This window comes from Dipodomys spectabilis, unplaced genomic scaffold (assembly GCF_019054845.1).
Source record: "Dipodomys spectabilis isolate Male_0828 unplaced genomic scaffold, ASM1905484v1 ptg000082l, whole genome shotgun sequence".
NCBI classification, from domain to species: Eukaryota; Metazoa; Chordata; class Mammalia; order Rodentia; family Heteromyidae; genus Dipodomys; species Dipodomys spectabilis.
The window spans coordinates 2,026,191-2,042,440 of NW_024870759.1; the positions used below are offsets into that span (position 1 = coordinate 2,026,191).

At 38.5% G+C, this 16,250-nt stretch overlaps 1 protein-coding gene across 9 annotated transcripts in view; it reads right to left on the reverse strand.

The window, feature by feature from the left end:
- The window catches only part of Cask (calcium/calmodulin dependent serine protein kinase), a 345,788-nt gene that overhangs the window by 124,522 nt on the left and 205,016 nt on the right, over nt 1–16,250 (reverse strand). The window lies entirely within an intron of this gene.

Sequence of the window (16,250 nt, forward strand, 5' to 3'; positions counted from 1 at the left end):
TTGATTACATTACAGGTGAAAAATTTTTATTTCTACAAGCCTCTTTTCTAATATACAGTTTTAATGGTTAACTTATATGGTATCAATTATTAGTTTTAAGGAACATTAATATAAATATGAATATACTCATAACTCTAAAAGTGATCTCATTACATTAAATGAGATGATCTTGGCTGGGTGTTGGTGGCTCATGCCTGTAATCCTAGCTACTCAGGAGGCTGAGACTTGAGAATCACAATTTGAGGCCAGCTCAGTCAGAAAATTCTGTGAGATTCATCTCTAATTAACCACAAAAAGCTGGAAGTGGAGCTGTAGCTCAAAGTGGCAAAAGCACCAGCCTTAAGCAAAATAGCTCAAGGAGAGTGCCCAGGCCTTGAGTTCAAGCCCCAGGACTGGTTTGAGTGTACAGGTAGACAGCAGACACACACACACACACACACACACACACACACACACACACACACACAAAGATCTTTATAAAGCCCTGCATAATAGCACTCCTCAAAAATGTTAAGTGTGCTCAATAATTCTTGTCATAATATTTGCAATAAATTTTGGCAAAAATTAATCTACCTGTGGTCTCATATTGAAGCATGGACAGAAAGTTCACTTAGAAAATGCCTTTAAAATAGGGCTGGGAAGGTGGCTCAGTGGTAGAGAGCTTGCCTTGCATGCATGAGGCCCTGGGTTCCATTCCTCAGCACCACATAAGCAGAAAAAAAAAGCCAGAAGTGGCGCTGTGGCTCAAGTGGCAGAGTGCTAGCCTTGAGCTGAAGAGCTGAGGGACAGTGCCCAGGCCCAGAGTTCAGGCCGTATGACCGGACCGCCCCCCCTCCGCACCACCAAAAAAAAAAAAAAGAAAGAAAATGCCTTTAAAATAAACTGAATTCTGAGATTATTTCTAAATATTTAGAAAAATATGCTAGAGACTCAGGAAATTTAGGACTATTTATTACACATGATCTTTTCTTTCTTTCTTTCTTTCTTTTTTTTTTTTTACTGAACACTGGTGTATGCAAATAGGAAACACTGTTCATACCCTTCCTAATCCAAGATTTGGTTCTAAAAGCATACAGAAGAGAATTTAGAAGTATGTACATATCCTCACCTAGCAAAAGACCTTCAGAACAATTTCTAAATACAATCTCACATAAGACAAAGCCAAAAGGGCAAGCATGCGAGACAGCAGTATTCAGTAGAATGTTGCAGCAAACTCTGGAGAGGGATTCTGCGCAAAACCTGGTTGGAAGATAGTTTAATTTATATGATTCTATAAAAGGTTTTATTTTCAACTTAAAAAATGGATCAGTCTAGATTAGTCCTGCTGATATAAAAGTAGAACTAATATGATTAGCACCACGTTAAGAAAAACTATTGAAAACTATCCACAAGAGAAAAAGAACATGAAATATTTTTCTGAACAGGCAACCTGGATGCTGCAGAAACTTATTAATGAGTTAATTATTTTTAAGCAATTTGAAATACAAATTGAGCATCCCTAATCCGAAAATCTGGACTCCAAAATGCTTGAAAAAAAATGTAATGTTTTCAAGTTTCAGACTTGTGGCTTAGGGATGTTCAATCTGTAGAGCCCATGCAGATATTCCCAAATCAGAAAAATTCCAAATCTAAAATATTTTATTCTAAGTACTGAAAACTTAATCTGATCAGAAAAACTGATGCTACCAGATACAAAAATATATTCTTATCTTTCAAGAGGAAAACATGGGAGAGTAGACATGAGAGAAATGATCAGGAAAACAGAATATGCATCTCTAAGGATATGTCATGTGAATGACTCAGAACAGTGGGGCCAGGAAGAGGATATGTCATGTGAATGACTCAGAATAGTGGGGCCAGGAACAAGCCAGGGGGAGACCTAAGGTGTCATTAGTCATGATGTGCTAGACTTTTTCAAAGGTGAAGTAAAGTGTAGTTTTGAAAAGCTTCCTGGGGGACTCCAAGACAATCTCCTCCCTGAGAAAGTATCACAGCAAATAGAGGAAACATCACACACACACACAAAAACAACAGGAAGGAACGATGGGTTAATAAGTAATGCTGTGCCTACTTAAGATAAAAAACCAATGTATAGCTTCATTTTGCATCACACCAAAACAATTGTAAGTGTATTTAAAAGCTCAGTGTGAGCAAAGAGACAATGAAAAGGTCTAGAAACAGGTAGGTGCCTGTCTTGTGTAGATGGGAAAGTTTTCTCCTAGTAAAATAACAGACTATCAGGAAAAGTCCATAGATAAGACTTGTAAATTTAGTCAAAGCCAGAAACTAAAATAGAAGCAAAAGCATAAAGCAAGAAAAATATTCACAATAGATATGACACTTGGTAGAAAACCTTTTATGTCAGGCAGCAATGAAGACTATAAATGCGTCAAGCGGCTTGTATTTTTGACTGCAAGAAAGCACTTGGAAGTTTGTCTATCTGGACTACATCAACTCAAGTGAGAGAGAAACTATGGTATGCTCTCAAGTTAGCTCTGCAGTGTCTTTTGTCATAGTTGAGCGGTTGATGGAATGGCTCAGCTGTTTGGGGATGAAAGACTTGTTAGACTGGTTGGGTGGTGGTTAGCAGTGAGCGTGGAGCAGACAAGAAGGCACAAGGTTTGTCCTAAACTTCTGTTCTCTTATTTCCTCTTTCAAGTTCATGTGCAACAGAATAAGAAGTAAGAATTTATTTGCTTTTCACTGTGCTAAGTGCTTCATGCACCTCATTTAATCCTCACTGTCCTGTGGTATAAGCAGTAGCTGGATTTGCTATTGAAGGAATGCAAGCTGGTGAGCTTCTATTCCATAGACATTGTCTCTGCTAAGAAAATGCTTTTTACTTGTGTTTCATTCCATCCAAGCAAAATGGTGATTGCTGAGATGTCTTTTGTAAACATAAGGTGCCATTAATATGTATTTGGGGAAAATGTTTTGCTTATGAGTTATCCAAATTGTATGATGTCAATTAATCCAAGAACATAATGTGTATGTATAGAAATAGCACAATGAAACATCTTTATACAATTAATATATGTTAAAAAAAATCTACAAATTGCCAAGACATTTATATCCTCTGAAAGCCTTCTCTGGAACATGAATAATAATTGAGCACAAATGCATATGGGTATAATAGAAGAAAAAAGTGAAATCAAACATCTTACTCTAATTAGTTTTGCTCCTAGACCATGAAATGCATAAAGAACCATCATAAGATGAGCTCTGGAAAAAGTTTCCAATTATTGTTTGTATACAGATGTTGATGCATAAAATATCTTGCTTTAATAAGCCATAAAAGTTATTTCAAAAGCAACAGCATGGAAATCTCATGCAAACATTTTTTTGAAGAAATAAAATATTTCAAAAGCTACAGAAAAAGAGAAAAACTCCACAAATTAACAGGCAGTTAAGCACCTATCATCCCAAATCGAATAGATACTAATATAAAGTTTGGCTTTACTTAAAAGTTCTCATCCCCCATGTACTCAACCCAAAGTTTACCTCCTAATACCCCCTCACTTCCTAAACTGGCATGTATACTTTTGTACGTGTGTAAATGTACTTTGTTTTAAAAATTTATACTTGTATCTTATTCTATTCCTTTGCAACTTTTTTTTCTTTTCCTTTTTTTTTGGTTGGTTGTGGGGCTTGAACTCAGAACCTAGGCATTGTCCTTGAGCTCTTTTGCTCAAGGCTAGTGCTCTATCATTTTGAGCTACGGCTCTACTTCTGGTTTTCTGGTGGCTAGTTGAGAATAAGAGTCTCATGGACTTTCCTGCTAGCTAGCTTTGAACTACAATCCTCAGATCTCAGCCTCCTTAATAGCTAGGATTACAGGTGTGAGTCATCATCAGTGTCCAGTTGCAACTTTATTTTCTCAAATTACATTTATCTATGTTGCTAAGTGGCAGCCTTATTCATTCATTTTCACTGCTGTAGTGTTTCTTAATTTCCCCTACTAGTGGATAGTTAGGTTGTTTCCACTTTTGACACTATTAGAAACTACAATCAAGTGACATTTGTCTGTATACCCTGGACCATGTGTCTCTTTGGTGTCTGCTTTGTCCAAGTGTATGCACTTCTTCAGCTTGGCTCGGTTTTGATGAATTGCTTTCCAAAGTGACTTTCCTATTTACATACTAATCCCACCACTGGGCACAAATGAGCTGTTCTTTACCCACATTCTCACTAATACTTGGTTTTTATCACACATTAATTTTTGAAAATCTGATAGGAGTGAAATGGTATTTCCTTGTGGTTTCCATTTGCACTTCCCTGATTGCTAGTAAAATGGAGCATCAGCTCTTGGGTGAACGGCCTGTTTGTATTTATACCTTTCCTTTTGCCCCCTTTCTTCCAGAATTGCCTTCCTTTCCTTATTTTCTTTCTTTATTTTCTCTTTCTTTTCCTTCCTTCCTTCCTTCCTTCCTTCCTTTCTTTCTTTCTTTCTTTCTTTTCTTTCTTTCCCCTCCCTCCCTCTCCCTCCCTCCTTCCCTCCTCCCTCCTTCCCTCCTCCCTCCTTCCCTCCTCCCTCCTTTCCTTCCTTCCTTCCTTCCTTCCTTCCTTCCTTCCTTCCTTCTTTCCTTCCTTCCTTCTGTGCTGGCCTTGGGGCTTGAACTCAGGGTCTAGCCTCTGTCACTGAGCTTTTTTTGGCTCAAAACTAGCACTCTACCACTTTAGCCATAGCTCTACTTCCAGTCTTTTTTGGATAATTAATTGCATAGATGGGTCTCATGGACTTTGCTGCTCAGGCTAGCTTTGAACTGTAATCCTCAGATCTCATCCTCCTAATTAGCTAGGATTACAGATGGGAGTCATCAATGCCCAGTAATTTTTTGATTCCTATCTTTGAGTTCTACATTATCATTCTTTTTTCTTAAAACAAACTGTTGAAGCAGTTCATTTTATATTCTGAACTTTAATCCTTTCTTGTTTATAGGAGCTGGAATTAACTTCTATAACTTTGTGCTTATCTTTAACTTTACTGATAAGGTTCTTGTGCCAGGTACACTATAAGCAAAACAAAACAGTTTTCTAATCAGTGAGCCTAGGTAAGCACAGGTCTTTTACTATTCCTCAGGGACTGAAGAATTTATAAATGAAATTATCTTTTTTTTCAGTATTAGGTTTTGAGCTCAGGGCCTCACACTTGATATAGGCTGTCACTCTACCACTTAAACTATGCCTCCAACCCTACCTTTTGCTGGTTATATTGAAGATAGAATCTATCTAACTTTTCTGCCTGGCTTGGCCTCCAAATATCAGTTTCTCGAGTAGTAAGGACTCCAGGTATGAGTCACCTGTGCCCAGCCTGAAATTATCTTATAGTTGACCACGTAGGTCTGGAAGCGTGGCCTAGTGGCAGATTATTTGCCTAACAAGTATGAGGCCCTAAATTCAAACTTAGCACCACCAAATTAAAAAATTTAGACAGCTTAGCATTTCCATCTATAACTACAAATACGAAAACAGACAGGTTTTCTGAGTGTTAAAACTACAAAGCCCAAACACCTGTGTACAGATGTGTAAATGTTTCAGATAGAATGCCTCATAATAGACCAGGTGACCTCATTAAATGTGTTAATATATCAAAGAAACTCGCTAACTGTTCATTAGGAGGTAAAGGAAGATCAAGGAAGGAAAATGACAGAAATGAGGGGAGGTTTGGTCACAAAGCCAGCTGGGGAAAAAACGTTAGAGACTCTATCTCAATCAACAAGACAGGGGTGGTATTATATGCCTATAAACTTAGCTACAAGGGTGGCAAAGGCAGGAGGCTGAAGCTCCTGGACCAAAGCTAACCTAGGCAAAAATCTGAGACCTTGTCTGAAAAATAACTAAAGCAAAAAAAAGTGGCTGGGTGTGGCTCTAGTGATTGAGTGCCTGCTTAGCAAATGCAAGGCCTTCCATTCATTCTCAATACTGTTAGAGAAAGGAGGACTAAATCAATTATGATATGGCTGAGGGTATAGTGTAGTGGTAGTGCACTTGCCAAGCATGGAGGAGGCCCTGGGTTTGAAGCCCAGTATGGAAACAACAGCAGAAAGGCAACAGACACATCCTGCAGGTAGGAATCATTAACTATGTCATCCAAATACCCAAAATGCCAAGAAAAAGAGAAAGAATACACAAAACAAAATGGGCAGAAGGTGAGGGAAACATCAGAATTAAGAAGATACTCAGTGGAAGCTGATCTGGATTGAATGAAGTAGAAGAAGTAACTCAAAAAGGGTAATTCAGAACTAGTGTTAATTTATAATAGCTATGTCCAGTTCAGGACAGGCAGATCTGTTCCATTTCATACTAGGTGGACTCATACTCTGAAACTCGAGTAAGTGGAAGAAGAATGTGAGGGCACCTGTTGAGATGGTGGAATGAGATATGTGAACGTACAGCCAATCCTTAGCTTTGTTCTGTGTAATCAAGAGTAGCCTGAGTGGTCATCACTGAGAAATGGGGACAAGGCATCTTTGCCCCAGTAGTATGAACTCAGAAGGGAATGGTCATCACTCTACCATGTCCTTTTTTCAATTTGCATCCAACAGCAAGTTTTTAGAACAGAACTTCAAGTCTTCCATTACTACTGCTGGTGTAGTGGTTATATAGCCAGTTCCTTCCTGACAGTTCCTTTCTACATTTCCTGTCTCTTCTGGTCTCTTGTTAATTATGGAGCTTTCTAGCACTCCATGGCCCCTGCTTTTTTCCATTCCTGTACTCAGCAGTGTCTCTTTCTCTTCCCCAATTCAGTTTTGTCTATTTCCTTTTCACTTTTAAACACCTTTCTCACAGTTTAGCACTTTCTTGTCTTCTGCCCCGCCTCCCTAATCTTTAGAAACAGAAATGCTCCATATCTATGTGGAAATTCAGTTTGTATTCAAAAGAAAAAAAAAACCTATTTCCTCTATGTTTCAAAAAACAACCACGTTCAGCTGGCTGCAAAGGGAACTGACAGGTTTGCATGCATGTTCATATTCAGTTCCCCTTTGTGGCCAGTGAGGCTTAAAAAACACAGGAACATATAGGGTCAGCTTTTGTGGGTATAGATTACAGGGTTCCAAATATCCCTGGCAACGAGGGAAAAGACATAGCTAAGTAAATTAATGTGAATCTTACAGACAAATGACTTGGCATTTATGATCCTGAAGATAATGAAACTGAGTAATTAGTATAGCCTGGCATGATGGTAGAAAGCTTCTTCATCATTCTATACACTGATTATCTTTCATATGCTTTCAGACTGTAGTGTTGTTGATGCTAATGAATTTACTCAACTTTCAGAATCAAATAAACTGTCAGAAGTAGCAGAAGTACTAGTTTCACTAAAAAGCTAGATTAACGTTCTAGAAACAGAAGAGAAAGGGAGAGGCCATTCACAGTGGATAAAATGCACAAAGGAACTAGCATGGATTTATGATACTTTAATATGCCTTTCCATAGAAGAACCAACACAACACAGTAGCTCCAAGGTCTAAGGGGGAACCAATGGGTGTCCATTTGCAGTGGAAACAGTGGACTCTTTAGACATACATACTTAATTGATCCTTAAGGAAAGAGCCAATTCTTTCAATTTTTAAAAAAATACAGGAGTCTAGTTAGAACATTAAAATTGTAAGCATATTATAAGAAATGTACTAGATTAGCCAGGCACTGGTGGCTCATGCCTATAATCCTAGCTATTCAGGAGGCTGAGATCTGAGGATCACGGTTCAAAGCCAGTACTGGCAGGAAAATCCGTGAAACTCTTATCTCCAAGAAACCACCAGATAACCGGAAGTGGTGCTGTAAGCTCATGTGTTAGAGCGCTAGCCTTGAGTTGAAGAGCTGAGGGACAGTGCCCAGGCCCAGAGTTCAAGCCCCACGACCGGAAAAAAAAAAAAAAAAAGAAATGTACTAGATTAGAAGTGGTTTTAAGATCTCTACCATTCTTCTCATCTTGAGGTAGTCTATTTCCCCATTCTTTGAATCTAGGCAGGTACTGAGACTTGCTTTGACTGGTAAAAATATAGTGGACATTATAGACATGAGAGCAAGGCCTTAAGAGCCTTTTAGCTGCCAATTTTGTCTGGTTGATCTCTGAGACCATCTCACTGTAAATAAATTCAGGATTGTAGAAAAAGATGATCAGCTTGCCCAACTATCCCAGGTACACTCCAGATGTGAGTGAATACATTTTAAACTATCTAGCTTCAGCCAAGATGCCAGATGATTAAGTTGGCTGAATGACCCCAGATGAGACTCACAAAACTGCTCAGTTGAAATTGGAACAAATTGGACAGTGAATAACTGAATAACGGTTGTATTAAACCACCAAGTCTGGAGGTGGTTTGATATGCAGCAACAGATAAATGATGTAAATGAATAGAGTGTATCCAATGCATTTCTACAAAAGTGATAATGAATATATACGCTTCTTTCTGTTTGCATATATTAGCTGCACAAGGGTTATAGAACTTTTAAACAAGAGAGATGCTTTAAAATATTTTACTTATTAGCTGTGTGTGTGTGTGTGTGTGTGTGTGTATGTGTGTGTGTGTGAGAGAGAGAGAGAGAGAGAGAGAGAGAGAGAGAGAGAGAGAGTAGTAGTATAACTGAAGATCTAGTAGCAATGTATGTGTTCTCAAATATAAAGCAAGCATATGCTCCCCCTGATGGAGAGAGCTGAGCAGTGAGGCCAAAGGAAGTCTTTTAAGATCAGCAGAGTTGTTAGGCTAACAGGAAGAAACTCAGAATACAGGAAAAAGGTAATTTCTCCTATACTTTCTTGAAAAGTTAAAATGTAAATTACAGTTACTAATTGTTGTTTCAAATATTATTTGAATTTTAAAACTACATCCATCAGCTTTGATATTTTTTTTTTCCTGGTTGGTCGTGGAGCTTGAATTCAGGGCCTGGGCACTGTCCTTGAGCTTCTGTGCTCAAGGCTAGCACTCTACCACTTTGAGCCACAGCACCACTTCTGGTTTTCTGGTGGATAATTGGAGATAAAAGTCTCATGGACTTTCCTTTCTGGACTGGCTTTGAATAGCCACATCTCAGATCTTAGATCTCAGCTTCCGGAATCGTGAGCACTCAGCTGATCTTTTTTTGAAGTTGAAAAAAATTTCCCTCCAAAAGGCATCAAACTTTCGCATACTAAAATGTCAGACTTTCTTTTTGTCACCAGGATAATTATGACTGGGGACATTTTTTTAGAAAGGTGGCTCTTGTGATAATCACTAGTATGAAACAAAACAAGACACTTATAAAGGATTTATTTTATTAAAGGTAGACGAGTGGCACTGGGTTTCATCTTAAAGACAGAAATCCACTGTCTGTACAACTACTTTTTTTGTACAACTACTTTTATTCTATCACATTTAAAGCTATTTCCACCAATTAATATAAAAAACTTTATAATTTTATTAGATATCAAAGATCCCTACCAATTCCTGAACTTTCCTATTTATTCTAACTGGAAACTAGTGTAATGGAGGCAGTTTCAGCTTCTAGTAGCAAAGGGTTTAACCAGGGCTGGTGATATACTTCCCTCTACTGGCCAAAGCTCAACAAAAGGCTGCTTAGAGATTGGGTCAATGTTAAATTTAAGACAGGTTTTTTTATTTGCTTTTATTTTTTTCTCTTAGATTATCTTGGAGAAATGAGACTCCAGAGAATTTATTATGTCTGAGCTTCAACATGGCAGTTTTATTAAAGCAACATATTTTACACCAGTTTTCATTGGGGGAAAAAAGGAAGTGAAGGCAATATGAAAAGTTTAGAAACTATACCACATGTCATTAGGAAAAATCACAACAAGATTTGTTTGAAGTAAAGCCCTAAAACTACTACTTCTAGTTTAGCATATCTCTAGCCATCAAGACTACCAAGATACATCATAATAAAAGCACTGTTAAGGCAAGAATCATCAATAAGTGGTAAAATCCATTGGGTGAAAAGGCAACAATATATTTATAGTTTCAAGATATGATGGTTAGATTACCTACAGATTACAAAAGGAAAAGGGGTAGCTTCATAGTAGAAAGTTGGCAAATATCTAGACTGAAATCTGGTCACTGGGGATATTTAGTCATCTTGTTCAAACCAACAAACTGAATTCTGTAAGTGCCATCATATATATATAAGTGTCAAAGTAGTGGCTAAGAATGTGACATCTCTCCAGTGTTGGTGGCTCATGCTCATAATTCTAGCTATTCAGGAGGCTGAAATCTGAGGATCGTGGTTCAAAGCCAGCCCAGGCAGGAAAGTCCATGAGACTCTTATTTCTAACTAACCATCAAGAGTCCAGAAGTGGAGCTGTGGCTCAAGTGATAGAGTGCTAGACTAGACCAAAAGAGCTCAGGGACAGTGCTCAGACCCTGAGTTCAAGCCTTAGGATTGGCATGACAAAAGACTACCTGGGGTCAAAAAGAGACCTTACTATATACCAGTTGTATTATCATAGGCAAGTTATTTATGCTCTGTGGAACTATACCTACCATCTAGAAAATAGTAGCATCTATACTTCAGGGGATATCTTTAAGATTATATAAATTAAGATACATGTATATATATGTAAGAGCAGTTTGATATCTGTCATTTCTTCTTATTTATTTTTCTAGGTGTTTCAGGAATACTTGTTAGTTCAGTGTTTGAATATAAGAAACTAATATAAACAAGAACAGTATAAGAAGATCGCAAAGAGATAATTTTTCCTTATCTTCTCTTGATGTTTTTCTCCCCACTCCTTTGTTGTGGTACAGAATTTTGAACTCAGGGCCTTGTGCTCTTGTTGAGCTTTCTTGCTAGGCTAGCGATCTATTCCTTGAGCCATACTTTCAGTATGTTTTTTTTTTGCTGGCTATTTGTAGATGCAGTCTCCCTGACTTGTCTGCCTTTCTGCTTCAAAATGAGATGACCCAGATCTTAACCTGAGTAGATAGGATTATAAGCATGAGCCACCAGCATCCAGCTCTTTTTCTCTCTTGAATAAGGATAGCATATGACATAGGGTGAGGATTTAGCCTTAAGGTAAATTAAGACAGGTGCAGGTGGCTCAGTCCTGTAATCCTATGACTGAAGAGGCTGAGATCTGAGGATAGAAGTGCAAAGCCAGCCTGGGCAGGAAAATCCATGAGACTCATCTCCAATCAATAACCAGAAAACTGGAACTGGTGCTGTGGCTCAAAGTGGTACAGTGCTAGCCTTGAGTGGAAAAAGCTCAGGGACAGTTATGGAGCCTTGAGTTCAAGCCCCACAACTGACCAAAAAAGATAATTTAAACCAGAAGTTCAAAACAAATGATTTGTAATAAGATGGTCAGGAAAGAGATAGTAGAGTGGTAAGAATTCTGGGCACAATTATGATACTGTTTAAATGACCTTACTTTCATTGTGATTGCAGCTACTGTCCCAAAACATACAGATGTATGTGTGTATGCACATACACATGCTTGTGTATGTGCACACATGTGTGTGTATATACTATGTATATGTACATGCTTTGTACCTGTGGTAACAAAATGAACCAGATTATTTTTGGAATCTTAGCAAATGCTTCATTTTGGCTTTTTAAAGACCTCTCAGAAAAGACTGGTTGGTTCTGAAGCATGATGTGAAACCAATTCAGCTGACTCAAACATGATAAAATTCAAAGTTTGTCTACAGGGACATTTTTGCTTTAACTAGTGGCTAGATTATCTCCTCCTTCCCAACTTCAACTTTGGAGATGATCCTAATTCTCATGACTGCTGCTGCAGCAGACACAATGTTTATCACAGTGTACTCGTAAGGGATGATGTCTAGCCCATGAATAGGCCTATATGAAAACACAAAAGGCATTAGGTGCCAGTAGTTTATTCCTGTAATCCTAGCTACTCAGAGGCTGAGATCTGAGGATTGAATTTTGAAGCCAGCCCAGTAGGAAAATCCATGCTATTCTTATGTCCAATTAGCCATCAAAAATTCCAGAAGAGGAACTGTGGCTCAAGTCATAGAGTGCTATCCTTGAGCTCCAGGGTAGTGCCTAGGCCCTGAGTTCAAGCCTCAGGACTAGTGCATGTGTGTGTGCATATGTGTAAGTGCACAAACATATACAAACACAAACACAGACAAAAGGCAACCGTGAAGGAAAGTGAAACTGGGATTATCAGATCTAGATATGTTTTGTCATGAATGTTTCTTACAGGCTAGTAACTTTTCTGTGCCATAACAAATGTCCAATCTTTAGAACGTATTATCTGTTGTTTTTAGTAGTTCTTGAGATATTCGTATTGCATGCTGAAAAATCAGTTCGTTGGAATAAATGGAAGTCCTTTTGGGTGCCATAAGAAAGGGTAGGATTGGGCTGGGAAGGTGGCTCAGTGGTAGAGCGCTTGCATGCATGAGGCCCTGGGTTCAATTCCTCAGCACCACATAAGCAAAAAGAAAAAAGCCAGAAGTGGCACTGTGGCTCAAGTGGTAGAGTGCTAGCCTTGAGCTGAAGAGCTGAGGGACAGCGCCCAGGCCCAGAGTTCAGGCCCCATGACCGGACCCTCCCCCCCACCCCTCACAAAAAAAGAAAGGGTAGGATGCCCATGACTTCAACTTCTTGTATTAGGAGGTAAGGGCCTGAGAGCAGGGCAACTGGAAACAGGGTTGTGGCCAGACACCACATCCTGAAGAGAGCAGGGGGCTCAGTGAACCTTAAAGAAACCACATCCTTCAGTAACAAGGCTGCACCTCACTTCCAAAGGTAACCATCAGCTTGAGAATGTATTGAACTGAATGAGGGTGACTACTGCCCCTCTTTGAGAGAAGTCATTATCTTTAGAATGTGATATTGTAATGTAGACAAAATTAGACTTATCTTCTCTTTCTGAACACCAACCTTCCAATGTCTTGAGCTCCTGATTGGCCAGATGGAACATTTAAAAGGCCAATTGTGGCCATTTTAGATGCCAACTTGGACAGCCTAAAATAACTTTATAATTGAAACACAAAGGTTCAGATATGACTAAGTTGTCTTGCGTCTTCTGGTTTCTAGTTCTGAGGCTAATTGACAAGGGACTCTTATTTTTAACTCCAAGAATTCATGAGAATCATGAAAAAGCTCTCATGGACCACTTCAGTATATATATAGACCACTAGGTCTTTCCAAAGTGAATGATCATATACTTGCCCTTTGGACTGCTCTTGCAGGAACACACTAAAGGAATTCTGAGGCCAGATTAAAAAAAAACGCACAATGGGTGCTCAAACAAGTATCAAGAAAACTTAGCCTAAGACAAGACTTGAAATTAGAGGAAACTAATATTTCAAGGAGATAGATCATAAGGGTCAGAGCAGAAGACACACGAGATGAATATTTGGCAGATGACCTAGGAAGCAATTAGAACAATTAGGTAAAAGCACTTAGACTTGGCCAAAAGAAGTGGAAATTTGAAGAGGAGAAAGATGGGAAAGATGAATGAGAATGAAAGAAAACTCTTTCTGAGTTGAATAAGAAAAGTCCAAAGGGGCTACCTTTTAAACAAAAAATCTTGTAACATACTTTATTAATAACTCTTGAAAAGTCTCCCTGACAAAAATATTTTGCTAGTCTAGTATTCTGATGCTTCTTTTCTACCAGTTGCAAAAACATTTCCTAACTTCTTAGAAAAAAGTAAATATAATATTTCCTTATATTTCAGTTAGAGAAGTCACTATCATTTAAATCACAAAGAATTTATACTGATATTGCAGCCATAAAAATTAGCCTAATGAAGTTCACAGCTTTCCAACAGACAAAAACATGGCATGGTTTCTTCATAGACAGTTTCTACTCTCTCAGATCTAGAACAGAAAACTCCACCCGGCTGAAGTTAAAAGTACTCAAAAACTGGGAATTGGGTGCTGGTAGCTGAGATCTGAAGATCTCAGACAGCCAAGGCAGAAACTCTATGAGATGCTTATGTCCAGTTAACCAGTAAAAAGCTGAAAGTAGAAGTGTTCAAGTGGTAGAGGGCCAGCCTTGAGTGGAAAAAGCTAAGGAAGAGTGTGAGGCTCTGGAGTTCAAGCTCCAGTACCAGCACAAAGAAAACAAAAATGAACAAAATTGGACTAGATTCTAGTTTACTTTTGTCATTAGGTTCCTTGTTGACCTACAAGGACAAGCAGCAATTTCTGTTCTCCAAAGCAGAGAAAGAAGTAAAGCAAACTCACTGGTAGTATTATGTTAGGCATGCCACTTAGCCTCTGTGAACCTCAATTTCTGCCACTTTTCACCAAGTGTTCTCTCTCCCTCGCATTCACTAAGCTTTTTAGGACCACTCTTGATACATGGTTTTCTTCTTTCTCTTATTCACAGAGTGTCTGAAGTTTGTGTCACACATCATAGTATTAGTCTATATATTCTTGGCTTGCTTGTAGAATCCCCTGGATTTCTAGAGACCCTTAATAGTTTGTAGTTGGCAGAGCACTTCTGTGATTCCACGTGCTACTAGAAACACACTGGGAACACTACTAAATAATTGTTAAGTGAAATGCACTGTTGAAAAATATATACCTATAAAACTCAAAACAATGGCCACTCTTGGGACTTGTCCTCAGCAGTCACTTGTGCTTCCCCTCTCCCTTTGTCTAGCATTCTAAAATTTCTAAAGCCAAGCAGTATCTAAATAATGAAGAGGTTAACTGCTGAAGAATCTTTTTTTCAGATTTACAGGACCCAGAACATTTGGTGACCTTGAGAGAACATGAAGATGTGCAACAGCCTCCTTGTTCTTTTAGTCCTGTGTATCTAACACAAATCACATAAACTTGCAAATACTAAACTTGCAGAGAAGTAGCAATGTTTGTAGGTAGCTCCAGAAATCAAGGTCTCCTGGGATGTTCTGGCCAGAGCAGGTAGGGATGATGGCTAGATATTCTTCTTGCTTAGTGACTCACTGCACAGCCTTTCTTTCCCTATAAATCCCTTCCATCTACCTGATTTCCCCATGATGGGAGCTTTGAGGATGACAGCCTCCTTCTCCAACTTCTTGGGGTCCAGCCCTTGAGTCACTGTATTTTTCTTTTTTTCTTTTTCTGTCTCCTGAGTATTAGCTTTCCAGTGGTAAGCTGACCTTTAGTCTGGTAACAAGAACTGACAAAAATTACATCTCATTTAGATACTTTTGTCCCATAAGTGGTTTAACAATAGTTCTGATTCTTTGGTTCACTGATTGTTAACATCTGTGGTAAGCAAATTTCTGAGTTGGCTTCCCTCGACCCACTGAATCAGGGCTGACTCTGAGTGACCAACACAATACTTGCAGAAGTGACAGTGATGACTTCCAATGCTAAATTAAAAAAAAACAAAAACAAAAACAAAAGCATTGCAGGTATGGAGTTGTTCTTTCCAAATACAAGCTTTGAGAGGAGGCATGCATGCTGAGAGGACAGATGGCTATATGGCCTTGGGAAACTTACATGATCTTTCTGAGCTTCAGGTTTCTTGGACTTTAAAATGAAGATAATTACTTCTCAGGGTGTTGTGGAGATTAAATAAGACTTAAATGTAAATGAAATAGCAGAAAGGATGGCATATCGGAAGTTCTGACATGACAAATAAATGGTGGTGACAGTAAAAACTGCAGTAGCAGCAACTGAATGGGTATGAGATGTGGAAGAAATAGAGAAATCAGGAATGATTTCTAATTTTTGAGCCTAATTTTTGAGCCTTATTTACTGAATTTGAGAACAATGGAGGAAATCAAGCATATTGGACTGAAGATGTTTAGCTAAGCCCCAACAGGTAATACTAAAACTACTTTTTAGTCTCCTAGAAACAGTATCCATTTCTGTTCTTCTCTAAATTACTTCAAACGTGTGTGTGTGTGTGTGTGTGTGTGTGTGTATGTGTGTGTGTGTGTGTTGGAAATCAAACATAGGGACTCAGGAATACTAAGCATATAACTCTACCATTGAGCTTTACCACCAGTGTCAACCTTTTTTTTAATGTGCTAAGTAATTTCTTCCTGGAACAAGAGAATGCCGAAGTAAAACTGACTGAAATTATAGAAGTCAAATTACTCTGAAATCAATGGCTATGTATGCAATGCCATAAGTTACAAGTCATAATTAAATGACAGAAAATATTGCAAAGACACATAGTAAGCAAGACAAAACCCAGAAAGTTCAGGAAGTTCTCATTTATGTTTTAGAGAGAAATATTAGCACATATCGGAGAGGTTTTATGCAGTCAGCATAAAGTAAGGTGAGTTGCTAAGGGTTATGAGAAATGGCAAGGTAGTTCTGTTAATTTAAAATGATTTA